At 37.5% G+C, this 7,664-nt stretch overlaps 1 pseudogene; it reads left to right on the top strand.

Annotated features, from left to right (window-relative positions):
* Positions 1–1,834: 1,834 nt before the first annotated feature.
* Positions 1,835–5,898, top strand: LOC149040921 (uncharacterized; annotated as a pseudogene).
* The last annotated feature ends 1,766 nt before the right edge of the window (positions 5,899–7,664 follow it).

Below are 7,664 nucleotides of genomic sequence, written 5' to 3'. Positions count from 1 at the left end.
GCCACCAGTATGGACAATCGGAAATCGGCCACCTGGGTCCTGAAACCACATCGGCCACTAGGATCAAAAACCATAAATCGGACACTATTGTCCAAAATCATGAATGGGCCACTAGTGTCCAAAATCACAAGTCGGCCACTAGGGTCCTGTATACAAATCGGCCACTAGTGTCCAAAATCACAAATCGGCCACTAGGGTGAAAAATCACAAATCATCTAGTTGGGTTCAAAATCACAAATCGGCCACTAAGGACCAGAATCACATATCGGCCGTGAGTGTCCAAAATCACATGGCGTTGACGTCATTCTTAATTCCTTTCTCACTTTTCTTTTTTCAACGAGCAACTCATTTTTAGATATAAAACAATGTGTCACCCAATTATTAGCCGATGTGGCGCCTGTTAATTGTTCAGCTTTAACACCACATCGAAACAACCACACGAACTGGTCATGTTGAGAAGGAAATCTACGCTGAAATCTTCATATATTTGGCAAAAGAAGTATTTTCATAGACAGCTGAATTATAACCATGTTCAACAACTTTTTTTCAAAACTTTCTTTTTAGTGTTTTAAAAAAAAAGTTCAACAATTGTTTTCTGTCTGTCTAGAATGCCAAAATCGTCACAAGTTCTCATGAGAAAAGATTTGAAAGCTCTTGTGTAATTGTTTTTCTTCGATTACAATAAAACAAGCTGCAATTGATGTGAAGCATTCTGTTAACGATGACGATGCATCGCCGAAATGAAGGAGAACCTACAGACAAAGACGACCAATTAATGATCAACCTGTCAGCGAGTTATACGATACCATTGTAATCATTATAATCATTAAAGAGGCGCTGCATGGATACATACAATTTAAAATAAAATATATAACCTAAACTCGTCACAAGTATAATTATATGTAAACTTACCAACCGGGAAATTCCAATATTAAACTTTAACAAGATAACTTTCTTGACTCTCTTAAGCAGGAATACGATATTACATAATTTGGAATCACCCAAAGGATGGTATACCTGTTTGTAATAGGGGTATCGACACAAATCTTCGTATTTTCTCCTTTTCAGTGTAGGGAGGGTGTATTTATCTTTATGTTGTGTCTTTATTAGACTGAGTGCAGGTGCTAAAGCCCCCGTTGACAAGAACTGGTAACCAAATTTGATTTCCTTAGAGTTTATTTTCGAACTTTTTCTTTTTTATTGGAAGGTAATTCGTACGTGATGAAAATATCAACACCCAATGCATTTGATAAACAGCAAAGTTCGTGGAAATTCTGCTCAAAAATAGTAATTAAAGCCTGAAGCAAGGAAAATATGATAATCAGCTTCTCTTTACAAACAGTTTGACATAATTCTTTCCAGTCTTGTTGATGTCTCAGTTGCGTGACTTCCATTATACTTAAAATCTCTTCCTTTTTCAGAAAAAAATAAACAAATTCCCTATACAGTGGAAGAATATAATTTTCTTATCTTACCTTAATAAACTCTATAACTTTTGTAAACGGAAATCCCCATATAGCACTTGTCTATAAAGAGAAACTGAAGTTGAGAGGGAAAATGGTCTCCAGTTTCGAAAAATAGGAAGTTAAAATCTCTGTAAATCGATAAGTAAATTCTTTCATCCGGCTTCACTGTTTTCAGTATTATATTCAATATAGCCACTATACCACCCCCTTGAGTTTTTCCAATACTATTCCATTAAAAATTTAAACTTAGTTATTTTGTCGCAAAACACACACTGAGGTAAGCAGCCGTATTCTAAACGGAAAGTTGCCGTTACTCTTTTATTCGCCATCTCGCTCGTAAAGTAACAAAGAAAACAGACAAGTTGGCGATGAAATCGTTAGGATTCTTAATATTTTCATTTCTGGTTGTAATTTGCAACGGTAATGAGCAAGGTAAGTATTAAAACCACTTGGCATAACTTTTGACTATAAATATATGAAAATCATATATATGAACTGGGGATATAGAAATGAATACGCAAGCGATCTTCGCAGTTATGAAAACTACTTAAGCAGTAGTGAAAAAAAAGGCTTGAAAATAATTCATGCCTGTACGGGAAGTGGTGTTCATAACCACGAAGATCACATCCATGTTAATTGACATAAATTTTATTAAATAAATTTTTTAAAACCATTCTTTTCTTTTCTTTTCTTTTCTTTTGAAAACTTTATCTTTTGATACTCACTCACACTAGTGCTGGCTTCAATGGGGTAACTTCTGCGATTTGGCCGGATTAAAAAAATCATTGATCAAAATCGCTAAGAAGATAATTTCTATCGCCCACCTTGTTGAATTGGTGCAAAGATTTTCTTCAATCACCACAATATCAAGACAAAAGTAATGGTTAAAAATTTATGGAAATTAATTTCAGTTTGCTTAATTTTAAGAAAACTGTCGGCAAGTAGAGATGAACCCCGCAAAGCAGGACTTCATCCTCGAGAAACATGTTTTCAAAATAATGGATATTGAGACAGCCAGCGCATGTGAAGTGAACTGCTTCGCGGAAGCTGACTGTGTTTCCTACAATCTAAAACCACAACAGAATGGAAAACTTTTGTGCGAATTGAGTGATTCAGATCACGCAAATAATCCACAGGATCTAAGATACAAATCAAAGTGCTCTGTGAGCAAACTCGTGAATTGACACATGATTTTTGAGATTATGTTTAATGTTATCTGGTTTAGGGAATTTTGTGGTTGATTGTCATCTAGAGTACGAGCAGTAGTTCAGTGTTCGCTAATGTAGCAAAGAAACAAAGTAATGTTGGGACAAGAAGGCATTACAATTGAAATGATCATGCTATTACATTTAACAAGGTGGATGATGTCATGTGTTTTAAACGTCTATCATTTTTGTTTCTGGTTCAAAAGAAAAGGTTGGAAGTAAATGTGGGTGAAAAGTGAAATTTACTGTCTTTCGTTGTAAATATTAGAAAATCAAGGCAATACTGTCTTAATGAAAACATTAACGATTCCCTCTTTATCAAATGAGACAAACGGGAACGAGTTTTGAGTGATATAACTAAGCCAAGCCTGCCACCGTCATTTTAGATCTCCGCCTGGGTAGATTTAAGTCACGTGCTAGGCAACGTATAATAATAACAAGATAGAATTTCATTTCAGGCCTATTTATCAATTTTGTGGTGTGTAACTTTCGCATTTTAGTATGTTGTATATATGTTGAATCTTCAAATTGTCTTGAAACTTACGAGAAAATTGTTCTTTAAAAATTCACTGAAAATCGGTAGCTAAAATTGTTTGTCTAAGTGTTATTTGATTTTCGTGTTAACTTGTTATTTAGTCAGTCGCCGGCATCTTTTGTTGCTCCACACAGGAAAAACACACGCGACGAAACGTAATGATCAATTTTGTCCTCAATCTCACGCTATAACAGAAAAAGCTTTTGAACATCTGTAAACTCCGAGCGCTTCGCAGTAAGTGATATTTTCAATGAATCTTCGGATTGTTTTCAAGTTCAAGGATTGTAAATTACAATTTTATGAAAAACGAAGGTTGTTGTTATTTCAGTGTGAATCCTTGAATGCTTGCCAGTCGCTGGCGCCGCTTGTTGAAACTAAAACGAAAAAAAAACTCTTTTAAGATTATCATTGGCTTCTTTTTCACCCCACCACTATTCTTAGCAACAAAGGTCGCCATTTCGTCTGTTTATTGCTCGCCAAAAACTATCAAATGTACTCAAAAGCCTAAAATCTAAAAAAAGTTTACAGGAATCGACCAATCGAGCGAGCGAGCGAGCGAATGCTATTCCCCACATCGTATCTATAACTCGCTCTTGCGCATGCGCGCAATTCACGAGTTAAAAAGGGACTGTTTACAAATCATTTAAGGTAAGCTGACTTATTCTCACATACAATTCCGTGAAGTTTTCGTGGATAAAACGATCATATATTTTAAATTCATAGGATACCTAGGATGGATGAATGCATGAATGCGTAAATGCATGAGTGCATTTGTACGTGAATGAATTGATGGATGTTTGCGTGCATTTTTAAATTAATAAATACGTAGATAAGTGGATCGGTATGGATGAATTAGCTGGAAGAAGGGAGGAGGAAGGGTACCAGAGCAATCAATTCTATAAATATCTTTATATCTTCACAGAACCTCTGTTCCAGTACGCTTTGTCCATTGAAAAAGCGATGCCAAACTGGCTTCACCAGGAAGGGTTATCGCTGTGTTTGCGCAAATGGACTACTTGGAGAAAACTGCACTGAAGGTATGTTGATTAAATAAGAAATTTTAAGGCATCAGGAGGACAATGGAGGTGTGAGGGAGACAGCTTTACCTCATGGTTATGTACGAGGTTTAAATGGCTTTTGTGGTCTTAAATTGCTGGGATGGACAAGAAATTCCTGCAGAGGACCTCTCTTGGCCTCTTGCCCATAACGATCAGCTGGTAGTAGGTCTGACGTAAAATGGAGCAGACTGCATAAAAGTCGTCGCCTCAGAACGGCGGTTACCATCAGATCTTGAAGAAAGTAAACAATGGTATTGATCGACATTTTAATGAGACTATTTACGTTATTCCCATGGCTTAATATCATTTTGGTGTTCTAGGACCGCCTTTGGTGCAAGTTGTTCCCGACATAATTGAAACTGTGGAGGTTAGGAACGTTACTATAATGTGTAACGTAACAGCTAATCCTAAACCAGACAGGAACATATGGGCAAGGTCTGATGGGATTCTTTCCAGCGCGAGGACCATTGTTAGTGAAGGAAATCTGATCATACTGAATATCACTTTTCAAGACAATGGCTCCTACGTGTGTACTGCCACAAACCCCTGGGGTACCAAATCATCGTCAGTTCTACTTCGTGTCTATTCAGCCCTCAAATTTGTCATAAAGCCTCCATCAAATGTGACAGTGAAGGAGTATGAAACTGTCGATCTGCGTTGCTCTGCTTCGAGCGACCTGAAGCCAACCATCCTATGGATGTATGATGGAACTTTTTCCTTACCTTTAGGGATGTCTGTTGACTCTCTGAATGCTTTGATCATTTCATCTGCTAACATATCTCATTCTGGTACCTACACTTGCAATGCGACTGATACATTCACCTCAATTCAAACAAGTGTCACCGTTCATGTCAAATATTCTGAAACCTGCACTAAGGTGAAGGCAAGCATCAGCAACGTCAGTGGTGATTACCTCATCGATCCCGACGGTGTTCTTGACGAGGATCCATTTCCTTTATACTGTAACATGACTGACAAAGGAGGCGTTGGAGTGACAATCGTCGGTCACGACATGGAAAACAGAACGCAGGTGATAGGATACGAAAAGCGTGGTGAATATTTCGTTGATGTTCATTACAGATCTGCCAGCATATCTCAATTAAAAGCTCTGACGGAAGCCTCTGATTACTGTCAACAGTTCATCAAATATGAGTGTTTCCATGCCAGATTAATAGAAGATGGATTTTCATGGTGGGTTTCACGTGACGGCCAGAAAATGACATACTGGGGGGGAGCAAACTTAACAGCTGGTGGCTGCGCATGTGGATTAACTGGATCGTGCGCCGATGACGAATCACTGAAGTGTAACTGTGATAAAAATGATAAAAAGTGGCGGGAAGACAGATTAACAGTTAAGATTTGGTGACACGGGACACGCAGTACTTGATGAAGAAGGATACCACACCTTGGGAAAACTAGAGTGCTATGGCCTGACCTTAGTGCAGACAAAATTGAAAACATGAAAACTCGGACCACAGTCACACGAAATCATATGTAAAACTATAACCAATTTCTACTGGGTTGCTTGACATAATTCCTGCGCTTGAGGTTTTTTGCTTGGTTATACACAGTACTCATTATTTCTCTCATTACGATTTGCACCTTTTTTCTGTTTGATTGTTGATTCATTTGATTTTTGGAAGAAGAGCTCTCTAATCTAGTGTCCCCCGCATTTAATGATTCCCTCAGCAATTAAGCTGTACATCGAGAAACTTTATTCAGTAATAGAGTCAGTATGTTATTAAACACATATACAGTTAGCTTGTTTCTCTTGTAACCTGGAACGTGATATCACAAATCGGCCACTTGGGTCCAAAATCACAGATCGGCCACTTTGGTCCAAAATCACAGATCGGCCTCTAGGGTCCAAAATCAAAGATCGGCCACTAGGGTCTAAAATCACAGATCGGCCACTAGGGTCCAAAATCAAAGATCGGCCACTAGGGTCCAAAATCAAAGATCGGCCACTAGGGTCCAAAATCACAGATCGGCCACTTGGGTCCAAAATCACAGATCGGCCACTTGGGTCAAAGATCACAAATGGGCCACTAAGGTCCAAAATCACAAATGGGTTGAAATCAAAATCGGCCAGGAGGATCCAAAATCCCAAATCAGCCAGTAGGGTTCAAAATAACAAATTGGCCTCTAGTGTCTAAAATCATAAATCGGACACTGTTGTCCAAAATCACAAATCGGCCTCTTGGGTCCAAAATCACAAGGTGTTTTTTTGAAAATGTGTTAACGTCGTGCTAAGTTCTTTCTTTGCTTTCTATTTATTTTCTTTTTTGAGGAACGCATTTTTAAATATAAAACAGTACATCAATCATTTATAAGACAATGTAGCGCCTGTCAATTGTTTGGCTTTCACACGACATGAAAGTTTTCTAGCGACGACATTATCGGGGGAACAACCACACGGACTGATCATGTTGCGAAAGAAATCACAACTGCCAGATCGTTTGGTAAAATTTACACATCTTCATATATTTGCCACAAAAAGCGTTTTTATAAACAGCTGAATTATAATCATGGTAAACAACTCCTTCTTTCCAAAGTTTTTTACTGTTTTAGAGAAAATTACCACGAACAAAAACAAAACATTCCACAAAAGTTTTTTTGTTAGTCTAGAATGCCAAACTCGTCGCAATTTCTCATGAAAAAAAGTTTCAAGGCTGTTGTGTTGTGATCACTATAAAACAAGCTCTAATAGATGTAAAGCATTCTGAAATGATGACGATGCATCGCCGAAATGAAGGAGAACCTGCTGACAATGACGACCAATAATCTAGTCCTACGATCTGTGATAACTATTATAATTATTATAGAAGCGCTGCGCGGATACGTGTGGTTTAAATAAAATGTTTTACTTCATTTCGTCACCAATATTATTATATGTGAACTGATCAATGTTGTACCTCAACAAGACAAACTTTTTGACTTTATTAAGCAGGAATACGATATTACATAAATTAGGATCACTCAGAAAATTGGCATACCTGTTTGTAATAGAGGTATCAAGACATATCTCCGTATTTTCTCCTTTTCAGTGTAGGGAGGGTTTGTTTATCTTTATCTTGTATCTTAATTAGACTGAGTACAGGTACTGAAGCCCCGTCGACAGGAACAGGTAATCAAAGGTTAGTTTAGTTTCTAACTTTTCTGACCCTTTTCCTTTTCATTCAAAGGTAACTCGTACGTGATGAATATATCAACACGTAATGCATTTGATAAGCACCAAAGTTTATTGAGATTCTGCTCAAAAATAGCAATTAAGGCCTGAAGCAAGCAAAATACGATAATCAGCTTCTCTTTGCAAACAATTTGACGTAATTAATTCTTTCCGGTCTTGTTCATGCCTTAATTGCGCAACTTTCATCATACTTAAAATGTCTTTCTTTTC

The sequence above is a fragment of the Pocillopora damicornis genome, chromosome 8 (genome assembly GCF_964200805.1).
Source record: "Pocillopora damicornis chromosome 8, jaPocDami1.2, whole genome shotgun sequence".
Taxonomy (NCBI): Eukaryota; Metazoa; Cnidaria; class Anthozoa; order Scleractinia; family Pocilloporidae; genus Pocillopora; species Pocillopora damicornis.
This window is presented reverse-complemented; position numbering and strand designations above follow the sequence as displayed.